This window comes from Ovis aries, chromosome 8, assembly GCF_016772045.2.
Source record: "Ovis aries strain OAR_USU_Benz2616 breed Rambouillet chromosome 8, ARS-UI_Ramb_v3.0, whole genome shotgun sequence".
Taxonomy (NCBI): domain Eukaryota; kingdom Metazoa; phylum Chordata; class Mammalia; order Artiodactyla; family Bovidae; genus Ovis; species Ovis aries.
The window spans coordinates 62924898-62941354 of record NC_056061.1 but is presented as its reverse complement, the minus strand read 5'-3'; the positions used below and the strand labels follow the sequence as shown (position 1 = coordinate 62941354).

Below are 16457 nucleotides of genomic sequence, written 5' to 3'. Positions count from 1 at the left end.
TGTAGGAATAATATTGCTGGGTCATTTGATTTCATTGATTTTTCTTTGTTGTTTATGAATTTGTATTGTATTAATTTTTCCTGTTTATAATTTCTTTCCTTTTAATTACTCTGTGTTCAATTTGCTTTTCTTTTTCTAGCTTTTAAGGTCAAAATTTAGACAATTGCATTTGAGAATTTTCTCTCTTCCTCCAGTTTTATTGAGATATTGACAGGTAACATCATAAGTGTAAGATATATAATATAATGTGATAATTGCCTACATGTGTATATTACAAGAATTTTCTTATCTTCTAATGTAAACATGCATGTTTTAGTTGCTGTCTTATCTGACTGCTTGAGACCCCATGGACCATAGCCCACCAGGCTCCTCTGCCCATTAGAATTCTCTAGGCAGGGATACTGGAGTGGATTACCATTCCTTCTCCAGCGGATCTTTCCAACCCAGGGATTAAACTCAGGTCTCTTGCGTTGCAGGCAGATTCTTTATTGTCTGAGTCACCAGGGACCTGATGTCAGTGTATACAACTACAAGTTTCCCTTTAAAGATCACTTTGACTTCACAAATTTTGATATACAGGCAGTTTTTGCTTTACATAATAGTGAAATAATAAAAATGACCAAAGTGATCTTAATAATCTTGCAAAGTAATCTTAATAATCAATGGAAAAATGACAACTGTTCTGTGACTTTGAAAGTTTTTGTTATCACATTAAAAATTCTGTTATAAACATATAGGAAAAATTTTAAATTAGTTTTATTTAGCATACTCTAATTTAAAACACTTTAATGTTTCTAATGAAACACTTTGTGAATTAAAGTGTTTGACTTCTTTGTAAAAACTTAGGCAATAGATGCAGAATTTCAGTCTGGGAAAATTTTTAAAAATTCTGCAGATGAATGGTGGTGATGATTGCATAAGAATGTGAATGTACTTGATCTCACTGTACTACACACTTTAAAATGTTATAATGGTAAATTCCATATTATGTATATGTAAGCAAAGATATTCAAGCTGGATTTAGAAAAGGCAGAGAAACCAGAGATCAAGTTGCCAACATCTGTTGGATCATAGAAAAAGCAAGAGAATTCCAGAAATTCATCTACTTCTGTTTCATTAAAGCCTTTGACTGTGTGGATCACAACAAACTGTGGAAAATACTTTAAGAGATGGGAATACCAGACCACCTTACCTGCCTCCTTAGAAATCTGTATGCAGGTCAAGAAGCAACAGTTAGACTGGCTCCAAATTGGGAAAGAAGTACATCAAGGCTATATATGTCACCTGGTTTATTTAACTTCTATGCAGAGTACATCATGTGAAATGCCAGCCTGGATGAAGCACAAGCTGGAGTCAAGATTGCAGGGAGAAATATCCATAATCTCAAATATACAGATGATATCACCCTTATAGCAGAAAGCGATGAGGAACTGAAGAGCCTCTTGAAGGACAGTGAAAGAGGAGAGTGAAAAAGTTGGCTTAAACTTAACATTCAAAAAACTAGGATTATGGCATTCATTTCCATCATTTCATGGTAAATAGATGGGGAAGCAATGGAAACAGTGACAGTGACAGACATAATTTTTTTGGACTCCAAAATCACTGCCGGTGGTGACTGCAGCCATGAAATTAAAAGATGCTTGCTCCTTGCAAGAAAAGTTATGACCAACCTAGACAGCATAATTAAAAAGCAGAGATATTACTTTACTGACAAAGGTCCATATAGTCAAAGCTATGGTTTTTCCAGTATTTATGTATGGATGTAATAAAGAAAGTTGAGCAGTGAAGAACTGATGCTCTTGAACTGCGGTGTTGGAGAAGACTCTTAAGAGTCCCTTGGATTGCAAGGGGATCCAACCAGTCCATCCTTAAGGAGATCAGTCCTGAATATTCATCAGAAAGACCAATGCTGATGCTGAAACTCCAATACTTTGGCCACCTGATGCGAAGAACTGACTCATTAGTAAAGATCCTGATGCTGGGAAAGATTGAAGGCAGGAGGAGACGGGGATGACAGAGGATGAGGTGGTTGGATGGCATCACTGACTTGATGGACATGAATTTGAGCAAGCTTTGGGTGTTGGTGATGGACAGGGAAGCCTGGTGTGCTGCAGTCCATCAGGTGGCAAAGAGTTGTAGCTGAACTGAACTGAAGCACAATTGAAAAAAGAAATAATCAGGAATAGTTTGAACAGTGCTGCCGCCTCTTCACTGTATAGGTTGTGATATGGAGTGAGTGAGCACTTTTTCTATGCCCCTGTGAATTGATATACATAGAATTTTCTAAGTTGGAATCAACTTCTTACTGTTTATCCTTTGTATATTCAATGGTATGAAGTATCTGAGAGTTCCTTCAATGTTACATTTTTGCCAGTATCACTTCCTCATTTATGTCACCATCACCACATTCCTCTGATTACAAATCTAGAGTCTTTCGAAAAACAGCAATGGTAACATTCCCACATTAGGTATTTCTTCAGTAATTCCAATTGCATTCAATCCAAATTATGCTTCCAAGATGATCACTCTTAATGTTTCTGATACACTTTCGTGTTTGTTAGCCAGTTCTGTCTTTGGCTCACCCATTTCTGTAAAATGTCATGTGGTTTATTACTGGCAGACAAGAAGGAAACAGCTTTACTATGCGTGTGTGAATTGAATAATAGATGCACAGCGATGAATCACCAACAGATTTTGGAAGAAGTGATGTGATCAGTCACTCATCATGATGCTCATTTGTTATTTGTATAGTGATTTATGGACTGATGAGTTCATATTAAAGTTTATACTTTATAGGGTTACTTGCATTTAGTATAATTGAAATGTGGTAACTGAAATTTGAACCATGTTGATGGGGGACTGGTATTATTGTTGGTAATTGAAATCTGTGTATACTGGAACCTGTGCAAAGCAAGGATTGCTTGTATTGTGTTTTCTTTTTTACCTATCAGTTATTCAAAAGTGTGCTTCATTTCCAAATATTTGGAAATTTTCCTGATATCATTTTTTTATCATGTTGTATTTTAATTCAATTTTGAGCAGAGAACATATTCTATATGATTTAAGTCCTTTTCAATGTGGTAAGATTTGTTGTGTGGTCTAGAATATGCTACATATTGGCTAATGTTCTACATGCACTTGAAAAGACTGTGTATCCTGCTATTACTGAGGGCAGCACTCTATTAGGTCAAGTTGGCTGATCATGTTGTTAAGTTCCCCAGGTCTTTACCAATTTTCTTTTGAGTTTTTAAATCAAGTAGTGAGAGAGAAGTATCTTCAACTATAATTGTGGATTTGAATATGTCTCTCCTGTTTTATTTAACTTTTTTACACAGTTTGAAGTGCTAATATTAAAAATATGTATATTAAGATTTTTATGTCCTCTTGATGAATTGAACTTTTTTGTTGTGAATGGAATGATCTTTTCAAAAAATTTTTTTCGGAGTATAGTTGATTTACAATGTTCTGTTAATTTCAGGTGTACAGCAAAGTGATCCAATTATACATAAACGTATAACTACTCTTTTCTTACATTCTTTCCCCATATAGGCCATTACAGAGTATTGACTAGAGCTCCCTGAATTATACAGCAGGTTCTTATTAGTTATCTATTTCTTGTATAGTATAATCTCCCAATTTATCCCTTCCTTTATCCCCTGCTTACCATAAGTTTGTTTTCTACATCTGTGACTCTACTTCTGTTTTTGAAATGACCTTCTTGATCGCAACAGTATTCTTGAAGTCCATTTGTCTGATATTAATATAGCTATTCTAACTTTCTTCTGATTGGTGTTGACATATAATAATTTTTTCTATCCTTTTACTTTTTATCTATCCTTGTATTTATTCATGTATGCATGTTAAGTTGCTTTAGTCGTGTCTAACTCTTTGTGACCCTATGGTTCTTAGCCCGCCAGGCTCCTCTGTCCCTGGGATTCTCCAGGCAAGAATACTGGACTGGGTTGCCATGCTCTCCTCCAGAGGATCTTCCTGACTCAGGAACTGAACCCTCATCTCTTATTTCTCCTGCATTGGCAGGCGGGTCCTTTACCACTAGCACCATCTGGGAAGTCCATCCTTGTCTTCATGTTTAAGAGTATTTTCCAGAGAAGCTTATACTAGGTCTTATTTTTCATCCAGTCTAGCAATCTCTGCCTTTTAGTTGAAGTATATTCAAATATAAAATCCAAATGTCAAATGGAGGCCATTTATATTTAGTGTAATTATGGAAAGACTCATTGTGTTTATATCCTTCTTTAAATACGGGAATGTATTTAAATCCTTAGATGTTGGCTCTTCCCTATTGGTCCAGTGGTTAAAATGTCACCTTCCAATGCAAGGGATGTGAGTTTAGTCCCTTGTCGGAGAGCTAAGATTCCACATAGTTTGTGACCGAAAAACCGAAACATAAAACAGAAGCAGTATTGCAACAAATTCAATAAATACTTTAAAAATGATCCACGTCAGAAAAGAAATCTTAAAAAAAATCCTTATATGCAAATTCCATCACCCATGCTGGCTTTATTTCTACTGACTGGTTTCCCTCTTGGTTATAGGACTTGTTGCTTTATTTTGCAAATCTAGTAAATTTTCACTGAATGCCATATGTTATGAATGTTATGTTCTTGAGTGTTTGGATTTTGTTATCTTCCTTTCAGTTTAGTTTAGTCACTCAGCCGAGTCCGATTCTTTGCGACCCCATGGACTGCAGCACTCCAGGCCTCCCTGTCCATCACCAACTCCTGGAGTTCATTCAGATTCACGTCCATCGAGTCGGTGATGCCATCCAGCCATCTCATCCTGTTATTTAAGAGGCAATTACATTACTTGCCATCAGCTTGATTTTTGAGACTAAATTTTCAGCTTTGTTATGAAGGGTCTAAATGAATTTTTACTTTAGGGCTAATTTAACCTTATTACTAAGGCATGATCCTTCTGTGCTCTCCACTGAATGCATGGGGTATTCAGTGAGGCCTTTTCACTCTTGCTGGTAGGTGCTCAAATTTCCCCCAGATTTCTATGAGCTCAGGAGATTGTTCCACTATCTTTTGTCTGTTTAATTCTCAGTCCCAGCCACAGAACCAAACAGAGTAAAGAAAAAGTCTTTCCTTCTCTGTGGCACTCAGCCCAAAACTAGATTTTTTTTCATCCAAATTCACATACTTTTTTATTTCAGTCATTGCCCAGATCAAATATAATTTGGTGAGGAGTAAATACACTTAGAGAATCTTTCCCTACTCCCTCTTCACTCTTTTCTAAGTTTCTGGGGGAGAGACAGGGATCAGTTCTATGATTATCTCCTCTGTTTCCATTAATCCTAGTACAAGGGCGCTCTTCAAAGGCTGGGGGAAAAAATCTCATTCATCCTTATATTCCCAGAACTGAGCACAACGTCTGTCAGATAGTAGGTGCTCAATACACATTAGATGGATTAAAAAATATCCAAACACTCATGGCCAAACCACAGGTGAAAAGAGGCAAGGAATTGGTGTCTGATTGAAAAGGCCTGATATCTTCCTCTAGAAGCCTGTCCCCAGGGCCTCAGACTCTTCCACAGGGGACCCTGCCTTGGGTCCAGTGCAAACTCCTTGCTCTTCATTATTTGTTAGGCATCTGCACTTTATCACAGATGAATTCAGCTGAGTGAGGGCAGGGAGCGGGATTCTAGAGAAAGAAAATAAAATAGACAGGAGCTCCAAGGGCTGTTATAGGAAAGGCTGTTCCCCTGGAATAACCAGGATGCTGCTTCTTACAGAGATTCAAGGCAGTGTAAGGAGATCAAGGATGTTGCTGAGGAGTGTGGAACATGGATGGTTCATGGATGTGAGACCAGTACGTTTATACATGACCCCCACACTTACAGGGCACATGCTTGGTTTAATCTGTTATCGCTGTCTTGAAATTCTCAATAATTTTTGAATAAAGGACCTGCATTTTTATTTTGCATGGAGCCCCCAAATTATTTATCTGGTCCTGGTTAAAGGGAGAAACAAATGGAAATAAAGGACACAGAAAAAGAGTCACAAGAAGTGTTATTCCATCCTCATGGTTTTGTACAAGGTCCTGAGGTCAAGCCATAAGCCAGCAGCATGGCCAGGAGGACCAGGGCAACAGAGAAACCTGAGTGGCCACCAACTAATGTTTATGTGACTCCTACTGAAAGGCAGGCTTCTGAGACATCAGGATGCAGTGCCTTTGGGAACCTCTCACCTGCTTCACTTGCCAGAGTTCACAGCCTCTTTTTCTGTTGTGGTCCATCACTAATGCCATCTGGATTGTGTCACCAATGGCCCAGGCTGCGTTTCTTTGAAATTGATGACCAAGAGTTGGATGTCCTTTGCTAATATCACGTCACTGACATTAGTGATATTCCAGGAGGTAGCCAGACACAAGGGTCATCATAGCTGTGCTGTCCACTAAGAAATATTGACAGGAGAGATGCTGGAGATCATATAATAAATTAACCATAAAATTGGACATCTTCATTTTTCTTTCTTTCTTTTTTTTTATTTTTGGTAATAACCAGTGGTTGCAGCCTGCTAGGAAACAGTTACAATCATTAATATCAGATCTGAGAACCTGTAAAATACACTCATGGTTGACATACTATGGTTAGGAGTGTCCCCCAATCCCTTCCGTGTGATTTGAAACAAAAGATGACAATCTACTTTATCTAATACATTTCCTCCGTGAATTCATCATTAGCATTGTCATCGTCCTTTTCAGATAAGAATTCTTCAAGTACAGCTAAGTCTTTAGTTTAAGTCTTTACATGTTTTTTTCAGTATAAACTGGAGTGAAGATGGATGGAACACTTTGCTCTTCATCTGTAACTAGAATAAGACAAAAATGACAAGCATTGCATGAAGGAAAGTCCCCTGTTTGTCATTTTTAGGGATGTCTTTCAGTTCAGTTCAGTCACTCAGTTGTGTCCGACTCTGCGACCCCCTGGATTTCAGCATGCCAGGATTCCCCATCCATCACCAACTCCCAGAGCTTGCTCAAACTCATGTCCATCGAGTTGGTGATGCCATCCAACCATCTCATCTTATGTTGTACTCTTCTCTTCCTGCCTTCAATCTTTCTCAACATCAGGATCTTTTCCAATGAATCAGTTCTTCGAATCAGGTGGTCAAAGTATTGGAGTTTCAGCTTCAGCATCAGTCCTTCCAGTGGATATTCAGGACTGATTTCCATTAGGATTGACTGGTCTGATCTCCTTGCAGTCCAAGGCACTCTCAAGAGTCTCTCCAACACCACAGTTCAAAAGCATTATAAGTATTTAACATATTTGGCTCTGGGCTAGACTTAAGGAAAATCCAGAGATATTCCTTGTCCTCAAGGAAGTAATAGAATATATGGAACATGTTGGGGGAACACACAAATACCTCCTTACTGCTAAAGAGTGGCCATCAATTACAGATATAGAATTCCTGTGAGTGGTGATACAGAAATTAGTTATGCTACAGACACTACATTCAAGATCAGATGAGCTTTTACTTTTCATTTCAAGAAGCAGGACAGAGACTGCGTTTTGAAGGTTTGCCACTCCTCAAATTAAATAGCAGGACTTTCCCAGAGTAACATAAGTAAGAACACAGCACTGATGGCCAAAGGGAGCTCCTATTCATTGTTGACTGCGCTATGTCCATAGCAAACATTCTCTCATTTAGTCAGTACTAAACACTTCATACGGCTGGCACTGGATAAATATTTGTCTAATGATAGAGGATATGAATTTAAATCTTGTGCTCCCCAAAAGAAATTTTGTTTGGACTCTTTTAGTTCTGTGGGAATCAATAAGTAAGAGTCATCAGGATAAAGGATATCTCCTTTTATCTCTCTTTTCCAGTTACCATCTCCCTGTTCTCTTCTCTGAGATGGGAAGAGAGAGGAGTCAAGTTTCATCTTTACATCAACCTGCAAGGTTGATCTCCTTACTCTGGTTGGAGCTGACTCTTCAGTGTCCTGATTGGTAACCAGGATCATCTACGCTTAGAGGCTACACTATTTGCTCTCTCTCTTGCCACAATAGGGTAGTCTTTAGCTTTGGCCTGAATAATACAGTAAAAATAAGGTCTCACCACTTCTTAGAATAGGCCATTCAACTTTAGAAGCAAACACGTTAAGAAATTATTCCGTGTGTTGAATTAAGTATTTGTCTTTTTAATTCTTACTGCTGCCTTTGAACTTCCAGAGGGCATTCCATTTCCTTTATATCTCCAGCCCTCAGCACTGGCCTGACAAAGAACAATGTTTGTGGAACAATGGAAAGCTGGAATGGGGTCAAGATTATGAACAAAGTGGGCTGTTGAGCCGATTCTAAGGGAGGCTGATAAATTTGGGTTTGATAATATAACCAACTCCAGCTATAAACAAGAAACTAGGAAAATCCAATAGCCATTCAGGAAAGAGAAGAAAGTGGCAAAACTTGGGAAGAGATGAACTCATTCATGACAAGTGTATAGTGAAAGAAGAGAAAAAGTCACCACAGGTCTTGGCATCCCTCAGCATGACCCATGGAAACTTCTGGTTATAGTGTGTGTTTTCTGTGGGTCATGGGAAGTGTAGAGTGCTGCCTTGGAGAAGGAAATGGCAGCCCACTCCAGTGTTCTTGCCTGGAGAATCCCAGGGATGGCGGAGCCTGGTGGGCTGCCGTCTATGGGGTCGCACAGAGTCGGACACGACTGAAGTGACTTAGCAGCAGCAGCAACCTCGGGTGCATCATTTATTCACTGTCCTCTCCCAGTGTTGCTCTGCAGCTCCTTCACGGTGATGTGTCTGTATCCCAAGTGTGCTATTAGTCCAGACTGATCTCAGTCTTCCATAGCCATACAGGTATTTCTGCCATTAAATTGTTGGCTTGAAAGTCTGAACCTCCTACCGCTTCTCTCTGCTTCTCTTCTTCCTCCCATCATCCACCAAGACCCAGTGGCAGACATTCTTGCTGTCTGTTGAAACCTTTCCCTGCGCTGGGCCCTTCTGAAGGGGGACTCACTGTGGCGCTTTCCCACATAGCTGTGTGGGAAAGGAAATTTAAAAATCTATGAATATAATTGCTTTAAAACATTATCACTATTATACAGGGTCTTGGAGTTCTTGAAAGTAGAACTCATCACTGGAAGACAGAACCAAAGGAAGAGACACTATGAAATCTACAAAATAGTTGAGGAGGTTGCTTAAACAAGGACAGCTGAGACGCCCTCTGGACACCCTTGTAAGCCTGAAGAATGCATTATCTTTATAAAGAAGCTTTCATGGAAAGCAATCATTCTATATCACCAACAAAAAAGTATTACCTTATTTTGGAATTTCATGCCTCTAAAAACCCATACTGGCCCTTAAGGATAGCTGCGTTTTTAAAAAATGTGCTCTTAAACCAGATATGTAATAGTAGGTTTAGGAAATTTGCCAAGAATAAACATTAGCTCACTAGTCTGTAAAAGTCAGTTTCTATTTTCTCCTCATTAATTAAAGGATATTTTGTTATTTCATTTTGAAATTTTCTATTGCCTGTAATACCAGAAAATGAAAGAGAGTGATTCTGATATTACATGGACTCTCAAGGGGCAAATAATATTCTCCAAAGTATGACTTTCCATCAAATTCTGAGGAATCATGTGAAGTATGAATTCAAATGCTGTGTCTTGAGCAGACCTTACGTTTTCTCGAAGGTGTCTTTTCTTTTCCCTCTCAAAGGATAGGAGGATAGGAGTTTGGGTCTCCAGATAGCAGCTAAGACAGGGCTTCCTGAGATAATCCTGTCAAAGTGTGCAGGTTAAACAGCTCCTTACAGGATATCACAATAAAAAGTGGTGGTGAAAATGAGATCATAAAATTGAAAGAGTAAAGGATTCTTCAATGTAGCTTGATTAGTATGAACCCAGATATAATTCCTTGTGAATTACATGTCCTTATAAGATAAACATTTATACACACACATGCATGCTTAGTCATCCTGGAAATAAATGCTTGGCTCTTTCTTCATGTTGAACATTTGTGTTGGACTCATTCTCAGAGGAAATCAGTGGCTTAGGATCTTACCATTAGGGGTAAAGAGGGAGACTCAACAGTGTGAGTTTCTCAGTAGCGTAGGATGTACTAACCAGTTCAGTCCTTGTCTTATAAAATAGATATAAATAAATATCTTTATTGACCATATTACATATGTTCACACATGGAGTTGTGTGTTAAATCTACCTATGTCCACCTTTCCACAGCAGTTCAGAACTACAGTTCTCCTGGATTACTGGTTCACTGTAGGGAAGGAGGGAAAAAAAAACCTTGTTCTCCATTCTTCTAAGTTCTCTGGGGCCTTACACATTATACTGACAAAGGGTATATCAACAAGAGAAAAACGGAGTTCATTAATGCATGCATGGGACAGACACATAGCAGAACTTAGTGATGAGTATCTCAAAGGCGTGGCTAAAACTGGGACTTATATAATATCTTGACAAAGATCAACAACTTTGTAAAGAAGTGATAAAAAAGGGGTTTAGACTTCCAGGGGTGACAGACCGTGAGAAAGTAGATATGTGGGGGAAAACTAGTGAGAGATAAGGCTTGTTTTAGTAAGATTGGTTATGTAGATCCCTCCGGTGGCGTCTCTGGGTTGACGTGAGTCTCGAGTTGTCTCCTGTGATTAAGAGTCATCCTGCTTTTCCTGGTAGAGAGAAGGAGGCCAGAGAAGTCTCCTTGCATCTGCTTCTTCTCACTTGCCTTTAGCCCAGAATAACCCTTATGCTAAAGTGGTAGACTTGGGGTTGGGATATTCTGATTTCCTGCACCAACCCAGGAAAAGTTGACAACAGTAACTACAGCTCTGTTTTGCTCTGGTTCTCACGTGAGGCACATGAGTTCCAGTTTGAAAAGGGATGAAAAATGTTGCCTTGAGGAGTTTTGCCATGATGATGAGGAATCTTGTGGTCTAGTAGACTACATGTGGTCTAGCAGACTAGCATTTATTGAGTGTTTCCCATGTTCCAAGGCCTGGCCTAAGGACTTTACACACATTTAACAAAATTAAATGTGTCATTTAATTTTCGTAATAACTCCCTGAAGGAGGTATACTTCTTATTGTTTTAACAGATGAGACCCTTGGAGTATAAATAAATTTACTTGTCCAAGGTCTAGAGTTAGGAGTGATGCTAGGGTTGGACCTGAATGGTCCCTTCATTAAATGAAGCCCCCTAAGTTACGCTGTCTTATAGGCACCACCACGGCCTGGTTTTCACACACCGGGTAGGTAAAGAGGGGCTGTATCCAGCCCCACAGAGGGCACGCTACTGAGCTCAGGTACCCAGTCTCCTGAGCCTGCTTTCCCCTTGTCAGAACACTGCTGTCCCTCTGAGAGAGGCCTCTGCCCCTCATTCTGAGATGTCTCTCTGGACTCGGAGATGTGGGACCCCCTAAGCATTCATCTTCAATAGTCAGTCATTATGTAATCTCTTTGAATGGTTGGCAGATCTTAACTAGACTTATCAGGATGATCATTTTTGTTATGTGTATCAAGAACTAACATAGTATTGTGAACTAAGTTGCTTCAGTTGTGTCCGACTTTTTATGACCCTATGGACTGTGGCCCACCGGTCTCCACTGTCCATGGCATTCTCCAGGCAAGGATACTGGAGTGGGTTGCCATTGCCTTCTCCAGGGGATCTTCCCCACCCAGGGATTGAACCCATGTCTCTTAGGTCTCCTGCACTGGCAGGCGGGTTCTTTACCACTAGCGCCACCTGGGAAGCCCCAGCATACTACCATAGGCCAATTATACTTGAAAAGCAAACCAAAAAATAATAAAGATCAGATTTGTGTTTCCCAAAGGCAAGGATGAGGGGAGAGGTAGTTGGATGAAAGCAGTCAAAAGGTACAAACTTCCAGTTATAAGATGAAGCACCAGGGATATAATGTACAATAGATATAATAATTAACATGTGCTCAGTTGTGTCCGACACTTTGTGACCCCATAGACTGGAGCCCACCAGGCTCCTCTGTCCATGGAATTTTCCATGCAAGAATACTGGAGTGGGTTGCCAACTCTCTTCTTGCTCTCTGCTTAGGAAAATGATGGTGTGTTTGGGAGTGGATGCTCCCCTTTGCCACCTCAACTGTTCTCTAGACATAATTCTCAACTTGCTTGTTTCCACTTTCCCATCCCTCCTCTTAGCTCGTGACTTAACTTTTGGCATCTTAAGTTCCAGGCTCTAGCAGGGCCTGGCACAGAACAAGCACTGAGGATACAGTTGGTGATGTAGCAAGGAATGACAGTGACTCACGTGCTGTCTTCCCAGATAATCTTGCATCATAAGTGGTCACACTGTGCAGTAAACTAGAAGAAAGTTTGAAGGTGAGACTTTCAAACAAAACAGCAGCCCTTGGGGCATCTCTGATCCTTTTCTTCAGAAACTAGTTCTATAGAAGAATGGTCAGGAAGTCCCTCTGGGGGTGGGGGTAGGGAGAGTGGTGCTAGGGCTTGTGTGCCAATGCAAACATAAGGGGTCTGCTAGGTGTTTGGTGTCCCTGAGGCGACTTTGCTGCGGCAGCTTGTGCGACAAAACTGTCGACAGTGGTCTCCTGAGGTCTGTTCTGCTCACCGCACTCAGCCCTAGTTCTTTTGTAGAAAAAGTATAAAATTAGTCAAGAGGGCCAACTCTCCCCTGTTCACCACTTTTCAACTGTGTGATTTTAGAAGTCACTTTGCCTCCCTAAGCATTCGCTCTGTCATCTCTAAAGTAGGAATTACATATGGACTGACTATCTCATAGGGTTATGGCAATGTACATCAAAAAAGATTGCAAAAATGAAAATCCTTTGTCAAACAGAGCACTTGGTTGAACGAACTGTCTTCACATGCTCAGTTGGGCTGCCCATGGTGATTTATGTTTCTAGATCCCTTTGATACCTTTCAGGAAATTCCTGGCAGTTCTGACACTCAGGTGTAGCTTACTTCTCTTTGGGTTTTAAGACATGTGGGGAGATTATAAAATTTCCTATAATATTTTCTGTCTCTCTGGTGCTTCAGTTTTTTTGACATCTGTAAATTGAATGTATGATGTGCCTTTAGGCCAGTAAGTAAAAGCCACATCCCTCTCATCTCTGTTCTGAGGAGGAGGTTAGTTTACAGGTCCTGTGAGAAGGGAACTTATTAGTTTGTTTTCTAGACGAGGCTAAGCTTCAAATTGTCAGCCAACCCCAGAGATACTTGATGGGGCTCACTGGGGGTCACTGGAGTCAATTGGTGTAAGGGCAGGTGGCTTCACTGAATTGATAGTTCAGTCATCAATTTTTTTTCAGCATTGAAGAGAGAAGGGGCCTGGGAAGAAAGGTCTGGATGTACCAGAGAGAAGGACTGGAGAAGCAGAAGGAAGTGAGAGGCTGAGGAGAGCTTCAGTGGAGCAAAGAGGGAATCTGGGTGGGGGAGCAGGCCTGTCCAGGCTGGGGCCCTGAGGGCAGAAAGTGGTTTCGAAGAAAGCTCAGTGGCTTGGGTCCTGCTCCTACCATACCCAACTCCTGTCAGTTATTACTAAAAGGAAAAACTTTTCTTTCTTCAGACAACATGTCTTCAACAATATAAAAAAAGAAGTTATTTCATTTATTCATTTATTTGCATTAGCTAGCGAAGGTGAGAGGCAGGCAAAGGTATCCTTGTTCCAAATCAAGACTTTCTTACTGGGTCTGTCTAGAAGTCTCAGGAGATACTCAGGCTGTGTCCTACCAGCTTTGGGTTCTCTGCGGGGAGAAGCTGTGGGAAGAGTGCTCACCTGGCTAGAAATGCAAGCCTCACCAGCTATGTGTTGAAAATGCTCTGTTGTCTGCCCCAGTCCCCAGGGAGCCTGAGATTAAGCTGTGCTTGGTTCGTTATCTCTTCTTGGCCCAGGAAAACACCCTCAGCTAGAATGAGGTCTTTCACCCTGAGGGCAATCCAAAAATCTAAAAAAAAAAAAGGCAGAAATTTTTTAGGATTATAAGGGCTTTTTAGAGAGTTTTAACCCAACAACTGACTTTTTTTTTTTTTTTTTCATGGAAAGAGACTGAGTTTCAGAGACAGGACTGCCACTGAAGATCAGACAGGTTGCTCAGTGCTCAGTCCTGGGGACTCCAGATGCCATATTGTCATGAGAAACTACCCCCCACCCCCACTCAGGGTGGTTCAGAGTTCGAGGAACGGTTGCCTTTGGTGCACATGAGGACGCTGCATAAACTAGTAGCTGTGTTGCTCTGGAGTAGAAATCGATTTATTTAAGAGATAAAAAGAGGAAAACACCCGTCTTATGTATTGCCATCCTTCTTAGCTGATTAAAGTCATTGGAACCATGGTATAGTAACATTTACTGAGCATTTTCTGTGTAGATACAATTATCAACCCTATTTCGCATATGGGGAAGATGATATGCAAAGAGGTCAAGGAATTTTCTAAAGGTCATATAGCCAGTAAGTGGCAGAACCAGAATTTGAACCAAGGTAGTTAAGCTTCATGGAGAAGGAAATGGCAACCCACTCCAGTGTTCTTGCCTGGAGAATCCCAGGGATGGGGGAGCCTGGTGGGCTGCCATCTATGGGATCGCACAGAGTCAGACACGACTGAAGCGACTTAGCAGCAGCAGCAGTTAAGCTTCAATGCCTACTCTCTTAATCACCTCAGTCACCAAGACTGTATCTTCATGAATGTAAGGATCTTATTTACCAGAGGAGTCTCTGGTGGAATGAGTTGAGGAGAAATATATAATCACTTGGGAGTCTTTTATTCTAAGTTGTCCCGCAAAACCCATAAAATTAGAAGGCACCTTATGGCTGCGTCCCTGACTCCAACACCCTCACCTTTAGCTCCAAACTTGGTCTTGGTTTACATGTGTTTTATAGATATGACCACAGCATCAGAGAATATTGAAGTTTTTCCATTATAGTGAGTTTTCTTAAATAATGAGGAACATAATATTAAGTTGCATTTGAGGAGTTGTTTTGTTTACAAAGTGCCGTCATGTTTATTTCCTCATTTGAGCTTCATAACAACTTAAGTTAGAAATAAAAGCATTATTAGCCCATATTACAAACAGGAAACCATATTTCAAAGAATTTTTGGAGGGATGAAGGTAGAGATGATTCTCAAACCAGGTGTTCTGGCTCTTAATTCCATGTTTTTTTAAATACAGTATTCTGTATGGATATCTACACTGACGCGTCTATCTAGCTATATAGGTATTTTAAATTTTATTTTGATTGAAAAATGTGATTTTGAAAAGTACTCTACCGGGGTCAGGGAGGATTTTGCATGAGTTTTGTCATATTTTCTGGGCTGACATACATCCTGTCTGTGGGATTTATTAGTGACAGGCTTTGGGATGGCTTGGCACGGCTGCCCTCAGGACTTCCTGGGAAATGAAATTTTCCCACTCTGTTTGTTGATTTTATGTGCTATATAATCAGTTCCCAAAATTTTGAGACATTAATTTCCACCTCTGGTGAGACCTTTGTGAAATTTCCCCATTTTCTCTTCAAGGAATTTCAAGTTAGTCATTACCCTTTGCAATGACTTTGGAGATTTCTCTATACACACATCTCAGCAGGACCAAAAGAAATTCCCACACAGTCAGACAGCAAACACCCTGCATTGTTCAGGCACCCAAGTGACTAAGCCTATCCAGGTATATGTAAAACGTAATCTTCAACCAGGAACTTGACATTTCCATGTAGATGTCCAAATATGTCCTCTTTCTGCATGTCCCTTACAATTTTCTATAGTCATTTTCAGGAAAGGATCTGAAAACCCAAATTTTGAAAGCATATGCATTATTATGAATGGAAAAGCAAATTTCATTACCTTCCCAGTTAAAATGATCTTGACCATTATCTAACTTCCTTTCTCATTCCTCTCAGTGTTATGGATTATTCTTGACTAATTACTTGTTGTCTTTCATCCATTAACACATCCCTGAAGAAACAAAAATTGTCATGTGAACCTCTCATAACTTCACTTCTTCTCAAAGACTTAATTGAGTTGGAGCTTATTTGTACTTCAGTGGAATATGTCCAAGGAAACTCCCAGAGTATTCAGGAAATGCTGTTTCAGTGACTCAAAAATCATACTACTTTAGTGTTATTAAAGTGTTTCTTGTTTGAAGTGATTTATACTTTATCTAGTCATCCTAAAAGAGCAAATTTCTTCCCTGAGACAGAATACCTTTTTGTGACCCAGGGTAAATTACTTAAGCCATCTTCCTTCAATTTCCTCGGTTGCAGAAACAAAATGAAATAAAAAGAAAAAAACAGGGCCAGGCATGTTGAATTGATTACATCATAAAGCAGGTGACTGAGTTTACATATCTTGAAAATCAAAAGCCATATATGTACAGCATAATTAGTAATGCTCTATAGTGTTTGTTGTAACCTATAGAGTTAATTGGGAGAAGGCAATGGCCACCCACTCCAGTACTCTTGCCTGGAAAATCCCAAGGACT

At 40.0% G+C, this 16457-nt stretch overlaps 1 long non-coding RNA gene across 1 annotated transcript; it reads right to left on the bottom strand.

The window, feature by feature from the left end:
* Positions 1-13571: 13571 nt before the first annotated feature.
* Positions 13572-15980, bottom strand: LOC132660188 (uncharacterized). The gene is made up of 2 exons (XR_009601497.1): positions 15821-15980; positions 13572-13932 (listed from the first exon to the last, which is right to left on the bottom strand). It is a non-coding gene; the product is annotated as an uncharacterized LOC132660188 (long non-coding RNA).
* Positions 15981-16457: the final 477 nt, after the last annotated feature.